This window comes from Phyllobates terribilis, unplaced genomic scaffold, assembly GCF_046119375.1.
Source record: "Phyllobates terribilis strain yellow unplaced genomic scaffold, ASM4611937v1 Scaffold_1__5_contigs__length_1240528914, whole genome shotgun sequence".
Classification (NCBI taxonomy): domain Eukaryota; kingdom Metazoa; phylum Chordata; class Amphibia; order Anura; family Dendrobatidae; genus Phyllobates; species Phyllobates terribilis.
Window position 1 is genome coordinate 1,036,425,825 of NW_027362761.1, and position 21,791 is coordinate 1,036,447,615.

General features: G+C 44.3%; 1 long non-coding RNA gene across 1 annotated transcript in view; it reads right to left on the reverse strand.

The window, feature by feature from the left end:
- LOC141172389 (uncharacterized) overlaps positions 1-21,791 on the reverse strand; it is a 176,708-nt gene that overhangs the window by 30,334 nt on the left and 124,583 nt on the right. The gene's annotated exons all lie outside the window — the stretch shown is intronic.

The window sequence follows — 21,791 nt, forward strand, 5'->3', positions numbered from 1 at the left end:
TGACTGCGCTGGCCACTCCATTACAGATAGAATACCAGCTACCTGCTTCTTCCCTAAATAGTTCATGCATAATTTGGAGGTGTGCTTTGGGTCATTGTCCTGTTGTAGGGTGAAATTGGCTCCAAACAAGCGCTGTCCACAGGGTATGGCATAGTGTTGCAAAATGGAGTGATAGTCTTCCTTATCCAAAATCCCATTTACCTTGTACAAATCTCCCACTTTACCACACCAAAGCAACCCCAGACCATCACATTACCTCCACCATGCTTGACAGATGGCGTCAGGCACTCTTCCAGCATCTTTTCAGTTGTTCTGCGTCTCACAAATGTTCTTTTGTGTGATCCAAACACCTCAAACTTTGATTCGTCTGTCCATAAAACTTTTTTCCAATCTTCCTCTGTCCAATGTCTGTGTTCTTTTGCCCATATTAATCTTTTCTTTTTATTAGCCAGTCTCAGATATGGCTTTTTCTTTGTCACTTTGCCCTGAAGGCCAGCATCCCGGAGTCACCTCTTCACTGTAGACGTTGACACTGGTATTTTGTGTGTACTATTTAATGAAGCTGCCAGTTGAGGAGCTGTGAGGCGTCGATTTCTCAAACTAGAGACTCTAATGTACTTGTCTTGTTGCTCAGTTGTGCAGCGGAGCCTCCCACTTCTCTTTCTACTCTGGTTAGAGGCTGTTTGTGCTCTCCTCTGAAGGGAGTAGTACACACCGTTGTAGGAAATCTTCAGTTTCTTGGCAATTTCTCGCATGGAATAGCCTTCATTTCTAAGAACAAGAATAGACTGTCGAGTTTCACATGAAAGTTCTCTTTTTCTGGCCATTTTGAGAGTTTCATAGAACAAACAAATGTAATGCTACAGATTCTCAACTAGCACAAAGGAAGGTCAATTTTATAGCTTCTCAAATCAGCCAAACTGTTTTCTAAACATCCATTAGCCTTCTTACACAGTTAGCAAACGCAATGTACCATTAAAACACTGGAGTGGTGGTTGTTGAAAATGGGCCTCTTTACACCTATGTAGATATTGCAATAAAAACAAGATGTTTGCAGCTAGAATAGTCATTTACCACATTATCAATGTATAGAGTGTATTTCTGATTCATTTAATGTTAGCTTCATTGAAAAAAAATGTGTTTTTCTTTCAAAAATAATAACATTTCTAAATGATCCCAAACTATTGAACGGTAGTGTATGTGGTGCACAAGTTTTGGTCAGAAGACACACAGCTAGTCCATTCATAGCGGTTCTTACGAATTCATGAATGTGTTCACCCTGACTGGTAGCTAAGTGAATCCATCTCATCAGGTGAGCCCTAACACAGGCCTACTCGTTCATCATCAGTATCTGATATAACAAATGCTCTTCTAGATATATGGGTACAAATTACCACAGATGCACTCCAGTATTTTGCAGAAAGCCTTCCCTCCCAGAAGAGTGGAAGCTGTTTTAGCTGAAAGAGTGGAGGCATGGGCAATTTTTAATACAGCACTAATTCAAAGTTATTTTCTATGCAAAATACATGTAACCAAATATATATTATTTAAATTTTCATATTAACCCTAGAACGCATACCTGGGGTCTCGCAGGCCCGCCCTGTTAATTGTTTTCTATTTTCTGCAAGATTACTTTAGTTAGAATTTTGAAACTCTAGGTATTCCTCAGGTATATAGTTGTTTGTCATTTTTGTTTGAGTTATTCCATGTTATTTGCACACGGGCCTAAAAGGCCCCAGGCATGTGAAAGTGTAGCTTTTTATGGTCATGCGTTCTAGGGTTAAAGTGATTTTTTTTTGGGCCATGGATATTATGTAGTGTTGCAAATTAGCCCACTTCACTGGAAGGCAGGATCAAAATCTTGGTGAAAATAACCATACCTTTTAAAAAAAGATAAATGTTCAGTATGTCTGAAACACTCAATGCTCAATGATGTAATCGAAATCCACCGCTAAAAAATAGTATACAGAGAAAAAAGCAGTATGCACTGACGGGGATCACCATATTAAATCAGAAAATATTTTATTAAACAAAACAAACCAAACCAAGAAGTTTAAAAACCTAACCTCATCAATTGGCTTCTGCGCTGTCAATGTGACGTCATTGCCACGTCCAAAGCTACAAACTATGAGCAGCAGTAGGGACTCGCCAATGGACCTGGAGAAGCTGAGTTCAGTGCAGTTTATTGTTTTTTAACAAGTTGTAGCCAGAATAGAAGCTTAAGTTAAATTAATTGTAACTTTTCCTCATGTGTTTAAACTTTATGATGTGACAAAATCATAGAGTAATTCAATTTATTTTCCTGCCCCTTGAGAGGTTGTTTACTTCGTGTAATTTTCTCTTTTGTAAGTGACTGGGTTGATGTAATTTAATTTTATCTTATGCTTCAGAGTCTGATGAGACCTGTCGCTTAGGAAAAGAAGCAATTTACTGTCTAGAATGTGCATCGTACTCAAGAGGGTATACATGATTAAAACCTCTACCTTTGTGCACTAGTCACAGCAGCAAACAAGAAGCCACCCAGGGTCAGCACACTGCCTCAGGATTGTTTGGGCTACTATCAGGTTCTTTCTTTTCATTGTATAATTTGGCTCTTCTGTCCATCACTCATTAGCATTACGCATTCACGCATAAGCTGATGGGGAAACACATGGGGAAATACATCACACTAGTACTACACTAATCTGTAATAAAAAATATGAATCAGAGCTTACCACGCTTTATGAGTTGGAAATTCATGGGAAGAAAACTGCTGGGTGCCATGATTCCAGATGGTGTGGCTCAGCAACAATAGAAAAGTGAAAAGAGTGACACTTCCACAGGTAAAATAAAAGCACTATTTTAGCATGCTATGATTTAGGACGCCAGAAACGCATCAGTTTTTATCTTTGTATGTCAGGTTTTATGGTATAAAGAAATAAAATAGTGCTTTTATTTTACCTGTGAAAGTGAAGCTTTTTTCACTTATCTGTAATACTCTGTCCCCACCAGACTGCTCCATAATCCAAGCATTTTACTTAGCAATTTCTAAAAGTTGCCTATTTTTTTTACTTCACAGATTAGAAATGGACAATTTGATAAATTCCCAAGGATGTATATCTACTCCTATTTGTGATGTAAGGCAAAGGTATTTATATACAGTGGGGAAAATAAGTATTTGATACACTGCCGATTTTGCAAGTTTACAGGTGCAGAGACGAAAGGGTGACGCTCCGTGTCTGGTTAAAACTTTCCTTTAATCGAACAAGTTTAAAACATTGATGCGGGGGAAGAGGGTCACCATGTGGGTGCCCAAGATACAGGCCGAGGATGCCAGCTGCAGAAGTGAAGACTACTTTGTTTCTGCTGCAACTGAGCACCAGGCTGGACACCGCACCATGGAATTAAAAATCTTTTAGCTTAACTCTAACTCATTTGTGAAGAAATAAATAGAAAAACGTGCCATTTACCAGTTACCTCCAGTCCTCACAGCCCCTCAATAGACCAGGTCTTCAGGATTTGCTCAGTATTACACAGGTGATGGAATTATTATCAAAATATAATATGTTGGGGGGCCACCGTGAGGACTGGAGTTTGGGAAGAAATAACAGTTTATTTGCAATGTACATTAATTTATGTGATGTAGTAAGAGGAGACAATTAATTTTTCGGTGGCAATACTGTACAGCTTTTTGTTTGCAGACTCATAGTAACAGTACACAGTATAGTGGAAATGATTTTCTGTTGAACACTAAAAATCGCTTTATATGTCAGAGGTGAAATTGAAATTATGTACTATAATTTCTTCATCCTTGTATCAATTTGATCTTTTGCCACTGTCCAATTCCAGTCTTGTGCCACCTCTCGTCTACACTTCACCCTTCACGTCTCAACCTTGGATAACGTAAAGTTTGAAGCAATTTATATCTGATCTATTGAAAGGTAAATATATCCCTTCATTCTGTAAGAGAACATAGTTAAGGTATAATAAACATCAGAAACAAGTCAGATTTGGTTCATAGAGTATTAAATGAAACCCTTGTTAAAATTGCCTAAACAGCAATACTTAATACTTTAATACATGTCCATCTTTGCAAACATTTTTTTAGATTACAACCGTTTTTTATACATATTAATGCCTATGGATTTAGAATTGGATTTCATATAATTAATGTGTTATAACTAGTAATCAATCTGAAAGACGTTTCTAATGTTTTAAAACAATACTCAATGAAAGTTATTTCTGTGCACCACGCAAGTAACCAAATAAACAATAATAACATTTTTCTATTAGGCTGTGTGCCCACGATGCGTTTTTTAAGCGTTTCCACAGCGGCAAAAACGCTGCAGAAACGCTTAAAAAACGCATGGTAGAAGGCCTGCCATGTCCCCCAATGATAATCCGCATGTGCTGTGCACATGCTGCGGAAATTTCCGCTGCGGATTATCATTGCGGAAAAAAACGCAGCACTACCAATTATTTTGCGGAAGTGCTGCGTTTTCGCCATTGACTTGCATTAAAACGCGCCGATTCCACAAGACTGCATCTGTACTTGCGTAATTGGCGCGTTCTAATGTGCGGATGGTACCCGGGTGTGGAGGAGAGGAGAGTCTCATCCACACCCAGGTACCATTAAAAAAGCTGTAAAAAAAGAATAAAATAAAAAATAAATGTATACTTACCTTCCGGCGGCCCGCGGTGCGCTCCTCCTTGCTTCCCGGCACTTCGCGATGGAATGAAGGACCTGCGCTGACGTCAGAGTCATGTGACGGGTCAAGCGACGCTGACGTCGGCAGGTCCTTCAATCCACCGCTGCCGGCAGCCGGGATGGTGAAGCAAGACAGCGCTGGCCATCGGAGGGTAAGTATATATTTCTTTTTTTATTTTTTACCATTCTTTACGGTCACACTATATAAATCCATGCTGTTTGCATGGATTTATATAGTGTGACCAAGTTGACAACCACTTTCCAAGTGATGCTAAAATCGCTTGGAAAGCGCTTGAGAACCCGCATGCAGAAATGCAAGTGAAGAACGCTTCACATCCGCATGTCTCTGGCAGGAAAACGCATGTACAATCCGCGGATTGTACATGCGTTTTTTTCTGCTAGGGAGATGCAGAAACGCTCAGGAAAAAATCCTGAGCATTTCTGCATCGTGGGCACATAGCTTTAGCCTTTTTTTTCCACTATGGCCTTTATGTAGTGTAAACCTTGGTATAAGTGACCATGTATTTTTTAAAACATTTACAGTAATAAAATTATTAATCAAATTTGCAAGTGGAGATCAGCTGCTGCCAGGGGGGACTGGCATGCTGAAATTCCACTTGCCCAATCCTTTTTTATTCTAACAAAGGCCAAAGGAGAATCAGTTGAACATGTCATACTTATTACATGGTTGCCCAGTACAGCAAATGTTAGTGGGTTCTTCTTAAAGCACTTGAGCAAAGCCACACAGATTACAAAACCAGCAGGATCAATAAATAAAATAAAAATGAATGTAGTGTGAAACTCCTCCAGCAACTTTTCCTTCTCAAACATCCACTGCAGCAAGTCAAAAAGAATTAAAATGAAACATGCCCATGAGCCACCCACTATTGAGTGGGGTTTACATAAAAGCAGATTACACAAAAATTTATTTTTCAGTATTTATCTCTCTTTGTTATTCCACACATAAGGTTTTAACTTCCCCACAATTATCCCCTATAGATTCTGTCACACTCATTTTAATATTGCTCCTAACATACAGACATATTCCTCCTCCGTTTCTATTTACCCTGTCTTTTCTAAAGAATGTAAAACCGGGAAGATTTACAGCCCAACTTGGCAGGTTTTTTTTTTATTACTCTATAGCTGATGTATTACACTGACATTGGAATGTGTCGCTATCCTCCTTTTGAATATTCTATATTTCTTCATAAATTTGAACTAAAACTACAGATTTTCATACAAGTACTAAAGGTATATAGGGGAATCCAAATCATTATTTATGGAGGTAGATAATCCAATATCACATGCCTGTGAGTAGCAAAGAGATGTGAACCTTTAGGGTCAGAAGATACGTAGAAGGTGTAATAAGAGTGTGATGTTTTCCATCAACAGGATTCCAATCATGTGAGTGGGAGACCTATTATATTTTAAAAATAGGTGTCTATCAAAGTTGGATCGTCAAATCACATGCTTGTGGACAATGAGTTATTTATGCTCATCAAGCTAGAAAATGTAACAAAGCCATCTCTAAAGAGTTTGGACTCCACTATTGCACAGTCAGTCAGATTATGTATACATGGAGGAAATTTAAGAGTATTATTACCCTACCCAGGAATGCTTGGCCAACAAAGATCTCTCCAAGAGCAAAGCATATAATTGTCCACGAGGTCACGAAGGAACTCAAGATAACCTCTAAGGAACTAGAGGCCTCTCTAACATAAGGTAATGTTAATGAGTTCACCATCAGGAGGACACTGAACAACAATGGTGTGCATGATAGGTTTGCAAAGAGAAAGCCACTGCTCTTTAGTAAGAACATTGCTGCCTATCTGCAGGTTGCTAAAGATCATCTAAACAAGCCAGAAAGATGTTGACATTTTTTTGTGTGGAAGGATGAGATCTAAATTGATCTTTTTGGTTTAAAAAATAGGCATTATGTTTGGAGAAAGAAAAACACTGCACCACAGCATAAAAACGTCCTACTATCTGTGAAACACAGCAGCGTAGTATCTTGGTTTGGGCCTGGTTTTGCTGCATCTGGTCCAGGAAGGCTAGCCATCATTGATGGAACAATAAATTCTGAAATTTATCAGCAAATGCTATCGTCAGGACATTGGGAGAATTTGTGAAGAATGTGAGAATGTCAGGACATCCATCCATGAGCTGACTATCCAGAGAACGAGGGTCAAGAAGCAAGGCAATGATGCAAAGCACACAAGCTGTTCTACAAGAGAATAATTAAAGAATAATAAAGTTATAGCTCTGGAAAGACCAAGTCAAAGTCACAAAACTTTTGTTGAAATTATGTGGAAATACCCAAACGAGCAGTTCACAATAGAAAACCCACCAACCTAACAGAACTGAAGATGTTTCAAGAAGCGGAATGGGCTAAAATTAATTCAAGCTGATCTACAGAACTATTCAACAATTACCGGAAACTTTTAGATAAAATATTGCTGCACAAAGAGGTGACACCAAACACTGAGAGTAAAGGTTCACCTACTTTTACCACTCATGAAAATGTGATAGATCATTTTCCATAATAAAAAAATGACAAAATCTAATATTTTTGACTCACTTGTTTGATACAGATATTTTTATCTACTCATAGGACTTGTGTGAAATTATGATGCAGTTTTAAGTCAAATTTATGCAGAAATGTGGAAAATTCTGAAGGGTTCACAAACTTTCAAGCACTAATGTATATTTCTGGAGCTTTTCTCAACACTTAAGTTAAACAGAGGTCAAAAGTGTGATGGGAACAGGGCCTTTGAGGCTTTTGCAAATAATATGCAATACTATTACTATTTAGATACTGATGAAGTAATACAACCTGCAACTCGAATTACATATTCTATGATGCCAATAAAGTTGCACATTTTCTTAGCGCTTTAGGACTTGCAGTCTCACAAGAAGTAGAAACAGAGGTTACATAGTACAACCCCAATTAAAAAAAAAAAGTTGGGACGCTGTGTAAAATGTGAGGAAAGCAAGAATGCAATGATTTGAATATCACTTATAGCCAAATTTTATTCACAACCGAACATAGAAAACAAAACACATATAGAAGTTGGAAGTTAGATATATTCCCATTGAATTTAAAAAAAATAATAATAATTTAGAAATTGATGGCAGAAAAAAAATAAAATGAAAGTTGGGACAGGGCCATGTCTACTATTGTATAGCATCCTCTCTCGGATGTAAACATCTGGGAAGTGAGGAGAGACCAATTTCTTGAGTTTTGGGAAAATAATGTTGTTCCATTCTTGTCTTATGTAGGATTCTAGTTGTTTAATAGTTCTGAGTTTTTCTTTTCATAATGCACTAAATGTTTTCTATTGGTGAAAGGTCTGGACTGCAGGTAGGCTAATTTATCATCCAAACTCTTATTCGCAAACACATGCTGTTTTGATGGATGCAGCATGTGGTTGAGCATTGTCTTGCTGAAATATGCAAGGCCTTTTCTGAAATAGACATTGTCAGGATAGGAACATATTTTATTTTAAAACCTCTATATAATGCTCAGCATAATCTACCCATACCAAAAGTAGTAATGCAATCCCATACCATCAGAGATGTAGGCTTTTGATCTTTGTGCTGATAAGACGGTGGATGGCCCCTCTACTCTTGAGTCTGCAGGACATGGTATCCATTGTTTCCATAAAGAATTGACATTTTTGATTAATTTGACCACTAAACAGTTTTTCATTTTGTTTCAGTCCATTTTGAATGAGCTTTAGCCCAGAGAAGATGGCAGCGTTTCTGGTTTGTGTGGATATATTGCTTGTTCTTTGGCTGACAGAGATTTAACTTTCATTTGAGGATTGCACAGTGAACTATGTTCACAGATAATGATTTCTGGAAGTATACCTGACCCCATGCAATGATGGGGACAACCGAATCATGCCTGTTATTAATGCAGTGCCCTGAGGGCCCGAAGATCACAAGCAAACAATATTAGCGGTCAGCTTTGTACCATGTGCACATACAGTAGATTTCTCCAGAATCTTTGAATCTTTTGATGATATGTACTGTAAATGGTGGAATATTCAAAGTCTTTGCAGTTTTATGTAAGGAGAAAATGGGGCGTTAAAATGAGCTTAATTTGTGGTAACAAACACAGATTGTAGAGACAATGTGGCTGACAGCCGTTTAGCGTGTAAGGCCACAGCCCCACTATCAGTATTTGGTCAGTATTTTTTCTCAGGAGTGGGAGCCAAAACCAGGTGAGGAACAATCAGAGAAAAAGTATGAGGCAGTGTGCCCATGAAGAAGAAATGCTCCGGATTTTTCTGCATCTCCCTGGCAGGAAAAAAGCATGCGGATTTTACATGCGTTTTTCCTGCCAGGTAGAAGCGTTTGTCAAGAGTTTTTGCATGCATTTTTGCATGTGGGTTATCAAGCGCTTTTCCAAGCGATTTTAGCATCACATGGAAAAGTGCTTGACAACTTGATCACACTATATAAATCCATGCAACCGGCATGGATTTATATAGTGTGACTAAGTTAATAGTTAAAAAAAGAATAAAAATGGGAAAAAAAACAAACAAAAAAACATACTCACCTTCTGATGGCTCCTGGTCTTCTCTCCGGTGCATCCGGTGTCTTGGGCGGCTTGCAGTGGTGTAAAAGGACCGTCCATGACGTCATTTAGTCATGTGACAGGTCACGCGACCGCCGACGTCACATGACTAAATGACGTCATCGCAAGCCGCCGGGGAGCCAGGACGCACAGTACTGGAGACCGGGGGCCATCAGAAGGTGAGTATAATGTATATTTTTTATTTTAAATTCTTTTTTTTAACAGGTACTATGGTACCCAGGTCTGGATGAGAGTACCATCCGCACATTGAATCGCTTAATATCCGCATGTGCACATGTAGTCATGCAGATATTAAGCGATTCAATGCAAGTCAATGGCAGCAATTACGCCACATTTCTGAAAAAATCATGGACATGCTGCGGATTTTTCCGCAATGATAATCCGCAGCGGAAATTTCCGCAGCATGTGCACAGCACATGCGGATTATCATTGGGGACCATGGGGCACGTATTACCAAGCATTTTTTAAGCGTTTTCGCTGCGGAAATTCCCAGCAAAAACGCTTGAAAAACGCATAGTGGGCACGCAGCCTGATAGAAACAAGTGCACCAATTCTGCATTTATCACTCAGTCCTGGTTTTGGCTCCCACTCCTGAGAAAAAATACTGACCGAATACTGACCAAATACTGATAGTGGGGCCGTGGCCTAAGTCATGCTTCCTCTGAGCCATAATTGCTTTTCAAATGAAATGGAAAAATGTCTAACTTTCAACTTCTGATCTGTGTTCTATGTTCTCTTGCAAATAAAATGTGGCTATAAGAGATTTCAAAATCATTATATTTTTTACATTTTACACAGCTTTAATGAACTTGGAATTATAGTACTATATATATGGTGCATTGTGTATGTAGTATGCAACAATAATAGAGGACACTAAACCGTGGCCCAGAAATGGAAGTAATTCTAAAAGACCACCATTTCACGTTTCAAATTCCCTTAACCCCTTCACGACATCCGATGTACATGTATGGCGCCGCGGGAGGTATGTTCCCGCAAGCTGCGTACATGCACATAGTGACGATTGTGCACTCACTCCCAGCGAAGGCGCGATCATCAGTGGGTGTCAGCGCTATATGATAGCTGACACCCTGCGGCAACATCTATGATCGGTGCTAGCGCCGATCGCTGGCGTTTAACCCCTCTGATGCCACTATAATTAGTGACAGCGACATAAATCGTCATCGCAGAAGAAGGGTCTCCCTCTCTGCTCCGATCATCACAACATGTGTAGCACCCTGAGGGCTCGGTTGCTACAGAGGTATTGCATCTCATCCAGATGTGCGATATCTCACTTCCAGGTAAGGATGGAGTGTGGATCAGGACCCCGACACCTGCATGCATTACACCACATTTCCGGGGGGCAGGGCGACCAATATGCTCCAAGTAGAGCACGACAGTCCCTGTCCCTGGCTGGAGTGGGGGGGAGGGAACACCGAGGAAGGGGGAACCCTGTAGTGCATAGGAGGGAGAGGGCAGTTCCTGGGTGCACCTAGAGGGAAGTATAAAAGGGGGGCACCATCTTAGAGAAGAGAGTTCGGTTGAGTACAGACAGAGAGAAGAGGGAGCAGGAGGTGGGAGCAGAGGCTTTGCATGGGCTCTGCTCCGCAGGCAGGCCTAAGAGAGAGCCTGGAGCCTGGAGGAAGCAGAAGGAAGGAGAAGGAGGGAAGAGGAGCGGAGGAGGCTCCAGGAACAAGGAACGAAGGGACCCCAGGGGTGCGGACCGGCGAGTCGCCACCGCACGTCCGAATCTACCTGCGTAGGGGGGTCAGGCCAAAGGGGGAGACCGGTCCCCGAAACTAGTAGATGCGGGGAACTACCCTCAGCTAGAAACCGGAGGCTGTGACATTTCATGTGGCGCAGCCCCTCACTACACCCGCTAGGAAGGCACCATATAGGATCAGGGAAACTGGCGCCAAGTTTACCAGAGAAGGCCCGAGGCAGCCGGACAGAAGCGAGGTCACTGGCGAGGTATGACAGGCCAGAGAAAGGACACACGAAGGGGGTCCTGTGAAACGCTCCAAAGTTATCTGGGAGTGGGCCGAGCCCCTCACCTGGAGAGCACAGTGCGACGTGGGATGTTATGACCAGCTGTAGTAACGTGGATAAAGAACTGTGAGTAAATACCCTGGACTGTATTACAGGACTCTGTGTTGTTACTGCTGCTCCCGCGCACCATCACCCCCAACATCCACACTTGCTGCCCTGAGGCTACACTCCTCCTGTGGGGAGTTATACTATCCCCTTCTGCACTCCCAACACCAGCCTCAGTGGTTTGCCCTGCAGCAGCGGTTCATTCTGACCGCAATCCACGGGTGGCGTAGTCGGACATTCAACATATAGACTGCCATTTGGTTTGACCGCCCTTGGCACGGACCGGATCGCAGCCACGGAGACTACAACCCCCAGCATCCACAAACGATCCGGTTCCGGGTATCCCCACACACACGCGGCCCAGGGGGCGCGTCACATGCATTGTGACAATGGTCTCCATGGTGACCTGAGGCCGAAAGATGGCCGCGGGGTCACCCAGGTAGGGTGGCCTGTAAGTTCCTGCTGAGAGCAGGAGCTGACATGCCTCCTCCCTGTGTGGGATGCACTGATCTAATACCCTGCAATGGAAAAGACCTGCGAGCAGGGAAAGATGATATCCGATCCTGGGACAAGGTAAAAAGTACGTTTTTTTAAAAAAAAATTGTTAAAACATTTTTTTAAAAAAATCGCAAAAAAAGAACAAATAAAATGAAAAAATATTATACCAATAAATACATATATTTATGTAAAAACAAAAATAATCAAATAAAGTACACATATTTGGTATCGCTGAGTCTGGAATGACCCAACCTATAAAACTGTCACACTCGATAACCCCTTCAGTGAACACCTTAAAAAAAAATAAAAAAAAACATGGCAAAAAAATATTCTCTATCAGCGGAAAAATAAAAAAGCTGTAGCTCTCAGAATAAAGCAATTCTTTATTTTATAAAATTGTTTTTATTGTATGAAAGCGGCAAAACATAAAAAAATGATATGTGTGGTATCTCTGTAATCGCATCGATCCGAAGAACAAAGTCACCTTATCACTTATACCGCACGAGGAATGGCGTAAAAAATAAATAAAACCAATTCTTGACCTGCTGCTGATTTGTTAATTCTGCCTCACAAAGATGGCAGTAAGGCTAGGCTCACATTTATCCTGCGCTCTATGCTGAGTGCTTATATTGGGTTTCCATGTAAATCTCTGAAATACGTGATTGACATGGAACCCCGGTGAAAGATTCCCTATAATGAGGCAGATGGATGCACTGTGGATGCCGTCTGTCCTATGATACAGCGGTGTCCATATTTTTAACTGTGCATAAAAGCACGGTCGATGATAGTTTTGGGCACCTCTGAAAAGAAGGACACCCCTGAACAGAGGCCACTTGGAGTAACCCTGCTGCCTAACTATAGTGAATGGATCCCTCGAGGGTTTCATCTGAATCATGTAATTTGGAGATTTAGATGGAAATCCTGATGTAAGTGCTCAGCGTAGAGCACAGGATAAATGTTATGTAAAATGTTCCCAGTAAAAGCCTCAACTCAAGCCACAAAAAAGCAAGTCCCCACCCAGGTCTGCCATCTGTCAATGGAAATATAGGGGGCTTCCGCATTAATGGTGACACAAAGGCTTTGGAAAAGCACTATAGTTCTTTGCCTTCCAAAAGAAATTCAGCGAATTCTGTGCTCCCAAATCAATATGTCCCCCTCCATTCTGAGCCCCACAGTGTGCCTAAAAGACATTTAGCATCCACATGTTTGGCATTTCTGTAGCTTAATTTAAGGGGTGCATTTCTCCAGAAGCACGAGCGGGCACAATTTATGGGCACTATAATGTATTGGGCACTACAATAGAAAATTTTTAATTTTTACTCAGCAGCATCCACTGTTACTTGTTTCTGCAAAACACTGATGCAGTCAAAATTGTAACTATGTCTGTAAATAAATTCCCAAAGGGGTGTAATTTCCAAAATGGGGTCATTTGATGGGGATATCAGCTCTTCTGGCAATTAGAGGCTCTGTATATGGTCCACAAACTAGTCTACGATAATTTGTTCTCCAAGAGTCAAATAGTGCTCCTTCCCTCCCGAGCCTTGCTGTGTGGCTAAGCAGTACAGTGCAGCTAAATATGGAGCATTGCCACATTCAGCAGAAATTGTGTGACAAATTTTGGTGCCATTTTTACCCTTTTCCCTGTGTGAAAAATGTAAAACCTGGGGCTAAAACAAAATTTTTGTGGCAAAAATGTAATTATTTCTTCTTTACTGTCCAATGGTATGAATTTCTGTGACACACCTGTGGGGTCAATATGATCACTGCACACCTACATGAATTCATTGAGAGGTGTAGTTTGTAAAATGGGGTTTCTTATGGGGGTTCTGCTCTTCTGGCACCTAAGAGCCTCTTCCAGTGTGTTATTGCACCTACCAAACATAACAGCAAAATCTGCACTCTAATATGGCGCTACTTCCCATCTGAGCTGTCTACTGTGCCTGAAAAGTATTTTCCGATTACATGTAGGGTATTGGCGCACTCAGGAGAAATTGTACAACAAACTATGAGGTTAATTTTTTCATATTAGTGACGCAAACCCGGGGCAATGGGGTACTCGGCAGGGCCTATGGATGCTGGTGGGGGATAGGTCACAGTGGCTGGCCCGGTCCGTGGCCCAGGGCGGTCAACCAAAAAGGGGATTGTAACTTGGATAGGAAAATAAAAATAAAATAAATAGTTTGTGACGCCACTTTTCATACCTGGTAAGGTTTACCAGCGCTGCTGCAGACCTCCAGGGGGTGATGGAATGGCAGCTGAGGTGTTTTTGCTCCCCACAGGTGGAGCGTGATGGTGGTGATGCTGGGACTTGTAGTGCAGGCAGATGGCGCAGCAGGAGTAACTGACAGAGACAGGGGATTCGCTTCAATACCTTTACTGGTGCGGATGTCAGATACGGTCCAGAGTACTCAGTAGGATGGGTGCACTTCAGGAATTCTCCCCAGTGAGCGGGTATAAGGCCTCCTGGTCCGTGTCTGCCTCTCTGTATGCTCCTGGCTAGTGTTGAGCCACCCCCGTAGTGTTCGAGTTCGGTTCGGTTCGTCGAACACCCGTGTGTTCGCCGAACTGTTCGTCGAACTGTTCGTCGAACACCTTCGAACACCGTTAAAACCAATGGCAGGCAAACAAAAACACATAGAAACACATAGAAAACACCTTCAAAGGTGTCCAAAAGCTGACAAACTGCTCAGAAGACATAACTAACACATGGAAAAGTGACAAGTACATATAGTCATGCGAAAATAAAAGAGGTGGAGGAGTAAAAGGAGGGGGAGACACAGATATAGGCATGTCATGCCCTTCTAAAATCCAAAAAGTGAGAAGCCGACACGGCCAGTCCGCTCCTGCCCGTGCCACCTCCGTGTCGCCGGGTTTGTGCCAGAGCCGCGGTGAACCCTGACGGCCAGCCCCCCTCTCCCAATACTGGTGCCTGTCCGCTGGTGGGTCGAGCGAGCCCCCCTGTGGTGGAGGCAGCTCTAAGCTTTTTAATTTAAATTGTCTCTCTAATTTGAATGAATACACTTTAAATCCATTTACAAGGATCTATTGGAGGGCAAGTCTCATGCCAGCAGCCGCGGTAATTCCAGCTCCAGTAGCGTCCACTAAAGCTGCTGCAGTTAAAAAGCTTTTATAAGGATCGAGCTCGGCTGTCCACCGCAAGGCATCCTACTGCCAGTCCCAGCCCCTATGCCTTGGGGTGCCTCCTGATGCTCTTCACTAAGTATCCCATGGTCCCGAAGCATTTCCTTTGAAAAAATTAAGTGTCTAAACTACAGGTGGTGCAGCTTGCTTAACAGCCGGGATAATCCGCTCACTAGCAGACACTGCTACTAGGCACAAAGTATTTCCTGGGCTAGATGCAGTTAAAAATTTGTAATTAGATACTCTCGTTGGATGCTGAGAAAGCATTCCATAGAGTCTCCTGGCACGCCATATATGATTCTCTTAAAAAGCTTGGGGTAGGGGTCTAGGGGACCCTTTTATAGCCAAAATCACGGCCCTGTATCGCAATACGTCACCTAGGCTGAAGATAAATGGAACTGTAGCACCCTGAGGGCTCGGTTGCTACAGACGTATTGCACCTCACCCAGAGGTGTGATATCTCACTCTCAGGTAAGGATGGAGTGTGGATCAGGACCCGACACCTGCATGCATTACACCACATTGCCGTGGGGCAGGGCGACCAATATGCCCCTGAGATGGGCACGACAGTCCCTGTCCCTGGCTGGAGTGGGGGGAAGGAACACTGAGGAAGGGGAACCCTGTAGTGCAGGAGCAGGGAGGAAGCAGTTCCTGGGTGCATTGAGAAGGGAGTATAAAAGGTGGGCACCATCTTAGTTCAGTGCAGAGAAGTCTGAGCAGAAGTGGCAGGGAGCAGGGGCTCTGCATGAGCTCTGCTCCGGAGGCGGGCCTAGTAACAGAGGCCCAGGCCTGGAAGAGGGAGAAGGAAGGAAGAGGAGCGGAGAAGGCTCCAGGAACGAGGAATGAAGGGATCCCAGGGGTGCGGACGGGCGAGTCGCCACCGCACGCCCGAATCCACCTGCGTGGAGGGGTCAGGCCAAAGGGGGAGACCGGTCCCCGAACTAGTGGAGGCAGGAAACGACCCTCAGCTAGAAACCGGAGGCTCTGACATTTTATGTGGCGCAGCCCCTCGCTACACCCGCTAGGAAGGCACCACATAGGGTCAGGGAAACTGGCGCCAAGTTTACCAAGAGGAGGCCCGAGGCAGCCGGACAGAAGTGTTGGTAAGAAAGGCCAGACAAAGGACACACAAAGGGGGTCCTGTGAAGTGCTCCAAAGTTATCTGGGAGTTGTCTGAGCCCCTCACCTGGTGAGCACAGTACGACGTGGGCAGCCGTTACCTGCAGACGTGGTCTGGATAATAAGAACTGTGAGTAAAGGCCCTGTACTGCATCACTGACTCCGTGTCGTTACTGCTGCTGCCCTGCACCATCACCCCCATCCTCCGCATACACTGCCCTGAGGCTATACTCCTCCCGTGGGGAGTTATGCTACGCTCTGCTGCACCCACAACACCAGCCTCAGTGGTCTGCCCTGTAGCGGCGGTTCACTCTGACCGCAATCCACGGGTGGCGTAGTCGGACATTTAAACATGAAAACCACAGAAATAGTTCCGCCACTGGTTTGACCGCCCTGAGCCACGGAACCGGGTCGCCGCCACGAAGACTACAACCACCAGCATCCACCAAAAAGGGTCCGGCTCCGGGTGTCCCAAGGCCCAGGGGTTGCGTCAGAACATTTTCAACACCTTTCACAATCACCAATGGGACAAGGCAGTGATGTCCCCTCTCTTATACATCCTAGTGACGGAGCACCTGCTCTCATCAATTCGCCATAACCCCAATATTAGGTGGATTGAGGTGGGAGGCACCGAGTACAAGTGCTCTCTATTTGCTGATGATGTCCTAGTATATATCACTCAATCACATATATCCATCCATGCTGTTATGGCTGAAATAGATCACTTTGTTACATGGTAAAATTTTAAAATCAATGCAGCGAAGTCTGAGGCCCTCGATGTCTCCCTCCCCAAATCCATATAGGATTCCATCCAGTCCAACTTTCCCTTTGCCTGGCCCTCACAGGGTATCAAATACTTAGGAATTCCTATTCATAGAGACCTCTCCCATCTATGTTATCTTAATTTTGGGCCCTTTATTGAACAACTCCATACAGACCACGGTTGGCAAGTTAGAACTGTAAGATTCACTACGTGAACCACTGGTGTTTTGTGGAAAAGCACATGTACACTGCGTTCCAAATTATTATACAAAAAGTGTTTAGGAGTGATAAGGGAAGAATTTGTTTGTTTGTCAGTTAAACTCATTGATGGTGATGTGTGTCAGGGCTCTTTATATCACTGTAAGCAATTGCAGACACCTGTGCTAATTAGTTTGGCAGGTGTGTCCAATGAAAGGCAAGACTACTTAAGAAGGCTCTCTCACATTATTAAGCAGCCTACATTTTCTGCCAAAATGGGAAAGAAAAAGGATGTGTCGGCTGCTGAGAAGCAACAAATTGTGGAGTGTTTAGGTCAAGGCATGACTACAATCAACATTGTGCGATGATCAGGATGAAGTGTCTTGGCAATCAAGAAGTATGTAGCTGATTCACAGTACACACGTGTGCGTGCTGATAAGGGCAAATTGAGGACTCTTTCCTACAGGCAATTACGTCAGGTTGAAAGAGCAGCGGCAAAAAAGCCTTGTCATAGCAGCAGACAAGTTTTTGAAGCTGCTTGTGCCTCCAACGTCCCCCGAACAACAAGATGCAGGGTCCTTCAGAGGTTTGCAGCTGTGCATGCGCCATCCTGTCGACCTCCTCTATCCACTTCACACAAGCAGAAACGGCTCCAGTGGGCCAAACATTACATGAAGACTGATTTCAAAACTGTTTTGTTCACAGATGAGTGCCGTGCAGCGCTCGATGGTCCAGATGGATGGAGTGGAGGATGGCTGGTTGATGGACACCCCACGCAAACACGGCTACAGCGCCAACAAGGAGGAGGTGGAGTAATGTTTTGGGCTGGAATCATGGGGAGAGAGATTGTCGGCCCCTTTAGGATCCCTGAAGGCGCTAAAGATGAACTCCATAATGTATGTGGATTTTCTCAAACAGCACTTCCTGCCATGGTTCAAGAAGAAGAACCGTGCATTTCACAGCAAGATCATTTTTCTGCATGATAATGCACCATCTCATGCTGCACATAAAACATCTGCATCTCTGGCTGATATGGGCATAAAAGGGGACAAACTTATGGTGTGACCCCCATGCTCCCCTGACCTCTACCCCATTCAGAACCTTTGGAGCATCATTAAAAGGAGTGTCTATGATGGCGGGAGGCAGTTCACATCTAAGCAACAGCTCTGGGAGGGTATTCTGTCCTCATGCAAAACAATTGAAGCAGAAACCATCCAAAACCTGACAAATTCAATGGACGAGAGAATTCAGAAGCTCCTTTCGAACAAGGGGTCCTATGTGAAAATGTAACATCACCTAGAATAAAGTTTTGAGTTGAAAACTGTTTGATTTCAGTTTCTAACAACCTGCTAATGCTTATAATTTCAAAAATGACCATTTTTTTGGTCTTTATTAAAATGAAAAGGTTGATCGAAAAGTTTGGGGGATCTAAGAGTGTGGCAACCCAGTAGTCATGATTACTTCGAATTCTGACAATATGAGGGTCATGCTGCAGGTAGTGCAGCAAGAAGGCACTTATGTGCCTTGCGCATCTCGGAGCCCCAAAATTATTTTCCGGGCTAGATGCAGCTAAAAATTATTTTTAATTTTAAATCTGGTGAAGCTTTAGTATAGATGGCCTAATAGGATCAGTGCTGCACACTGCTACAAAGCCCAAATTATTTTCCAGTCAAGATACAGATAAACATGATTAGTAATTTGAAAGCTTAAAACGGTTGGTAGGGTGAATTTAACCAATCATCAAGCTTTTACTCTCCCCAGGATGACACAGGGGTAGAAAAGTCGTTTCGGATCCATGATTTGTTCATCTTTATGAACGTGAGTCTGTCTACATTATCAGTGGAGAGCCGCGTGCGCTTATCTGTCAGCACACCACCAGCAGCGCTGAACACACGTTCAGACAGAACGCTGGCTGCGGGGCATGACAAGATCTCCAAGGCGTAAGTGGCTAGCTCCGGCCATTTATCCAGATTGGAAGCCCAAAAAGAGCAAGGGTCCAGTGACACAGTCGTGGCTTCAATGTTTACTTGGAGATACTCCTGTACCATCGTCTCTAGGCGTTGACTATGTGTCAGACTTCTTGTCTCCTGTGGCCTTGCAAAGGATGGGCTAAAAAAGTGGTGAAATGATTCCGCAAAATTGATGTTACCAGCAGATACTGTGGTTCTGTTACGGTTTGAGTGCTGAACACTTGACGGTCCCACGGTTGGCAAGTTGGAACTGTGAGATTCACTACGTGCACCACTGGTATTTTGTGGAAAAGCACATGTAAGATTCTGCAACAGTCTCTGCTGATACTCCTGCATGCGTGCATCCCTTTCTATGGCAGGAATAATTTCTGCAAATTTACTTTTGTACCGGGGATCTAACAGTGTGGCAACCCAGTAGTCAGGATTATTTCTAATTCTCACAATTCGAGGGTCATGTTGCAGGTAGTGCAGCAAGAAGGCACTCATGTGTGTTGCGCATCCAGGAGCACCAAGTCCCTGTTGTGTTGGTGGCGAGGTAACAATCATGCTTCCTTCCTCTGTCCTCTCCCCCCAACCTCGCACAACAGAAATGTGATCAAGGTCTCCCTCATCTGATGAGTCTTCCATCAGTTCGTCCTCCACTTCTTCCTGGGCTCCTGCACCTTCCTCACTAGTTTGGCTGCTACCATGCGCCCTGGTAAAACCATCTCCCCCACCCTCACATGCCTGCCGCCTTGGTGCTGCCGACCGTCTGGACCTTGCAAATGTTAGCCCTTCCGCATACAACTCCTCCTCCTCTACTTCCTCCACCTCCTCTTTTGCCACCACCTGACTCCGAATTCTGTTTAACATGTGCTCCAGCATGTAAATCACCGGAATAGTCATGCTGATAATGGCATCGTCAGCACTAAACATCTTCGTCGCCATTTCAAAACTGTGCAGAAGGGTGCATAGGTCCCTGATCTGAGACCACTCCTCCAGCGTGATTTGCCCCACCTCTGAATCTCGTTGGCCCAGGCTATACGTCAGAACGTATTGCACCAGGGCTTGTCGGTGCTGCCACAGTCGCTGCAACATGTGCAGAGTTGAATTCCACCGGGTAGGCACATCGCATTTTAGCCGGTGAAGTGGCAGGCCCAACGACTTCTGTAGAGATGTAAGTCGCTGAGCTGCGGGATGCGAACGGCGGAAGTGAGCACACAGCGACCGTGCCCTCTGCAGAAGGCCATCTAGTCTGGGATAGTGGGCTAAAAATTGCTGGACAACCAGGTTCAACACTTGAGCCATACAAGGCACGTGTGTGACATTGCCCCGGCGAAGGGCCGCACCCAGGTTTGTAGCATTGTCGCACACGGCCTTTCCTGGTTTCAGGCCCAGTGGAGACAACCATTCATGAAATTGGTTCTCCAGAGCTGACCACAACTCCTCAGCTGTGTGACTCACATTTCCCAGACATTTCAATGTAAAAACCGCCTGATGACGTTGAGCCCTACTGCCAGCATAGTAAGGAGGTGTGCAGGATCCCTTCTGCGCAGTTAGAAAGCTTGTGGCATGACCAGACAGGCTTTGGGTGCAGGTGGAAGACCGAGAGGAGGTTGAGGAGGCAGAAGCAGTGGAGGAACTTTGACATAAAGAGGATTGACGCACAACTCGTGGGGACGGCAAGACTTGGACAGCAGCCCCTTGTCCTGCTGTCACCATAGTTACCCAGTGCCCAGTCAGCGACATGTAACGCCCCTGTCCATGCCTACTCGTCCAAGTGGCTGTGGTGAAATGCACCCTGTCACACACAGAGTTTCTCAAAGAAGCGGTGATGTTGTGTGCGACATGCTGGTGGAGCGCAGGCACACCTTTCTTTGAGAAGTAGTGCCGACTGGGCATCTGGTACTGGGGCACTGCGACGGACATAAGGTCTCGAAAATCCTCTGTGTCCACCAGGCGGAAAGGCAGCATTTCTGTAGCCAAGAGCTTGCAGATGGTGAAATTCAACCTCTTAGCTTTCTCATGGCTAGGAGGAAATGGTCTTTTACTTGTCCACATCTGAGGGACCGAGGGCTGACTATTGTGCTTAGACGGGGTTGATAAGGGTGTCCCCGGCAAACTGCCGGTCTGTGAGGAAGATGCAGGCGGACATGTTAGGTTGCCTTGATCCAAAGGTGGTGCTATCGATGTCGGACAGCGCTCAACACCAGCTGGTGTTACCACCTCCAAAGAAAATGATGACCTGCCAATCACGCTGGCTGTTGCGGGTAAAGAGGTGGCAGGTCTGCGCCCCAAAACAGGTGTGACTGCTGTCCCCCCAGTCACAGAGGATGAAGAGGCCGCGGATGCACAAGATATGGCAGACGGTGATTGGCCCGGCCGGCTAGGCCGCATTGTAGCACACTGAGCTTCCCACTGCAACTTATGCTTCATGTCCATGTGCCGGTTCATGCATGAAGTACTCAAACTATGTATTTTTTGGCCTCTACTTAGCTTTTGCTGACAAATGTTACAGATAACACGAGTTGGGTCATCTTTATCGATCTGAAAAAATGCCCAGGCTATGCAAGGCTTAGCACCCATGCGAACTGAAGAGCCACCACGACTTGTGGTGAGAGGCAGAGTTGTGTTTGAGGATGCAGTTGTTGACGTGCTTCCAGTACTACGTCTCTGTCCAGGAAGGCGCAACCTGACCTCGTCGTCACTAGCATCTTCCTCCACCTCCTCTGCTGACCTCATC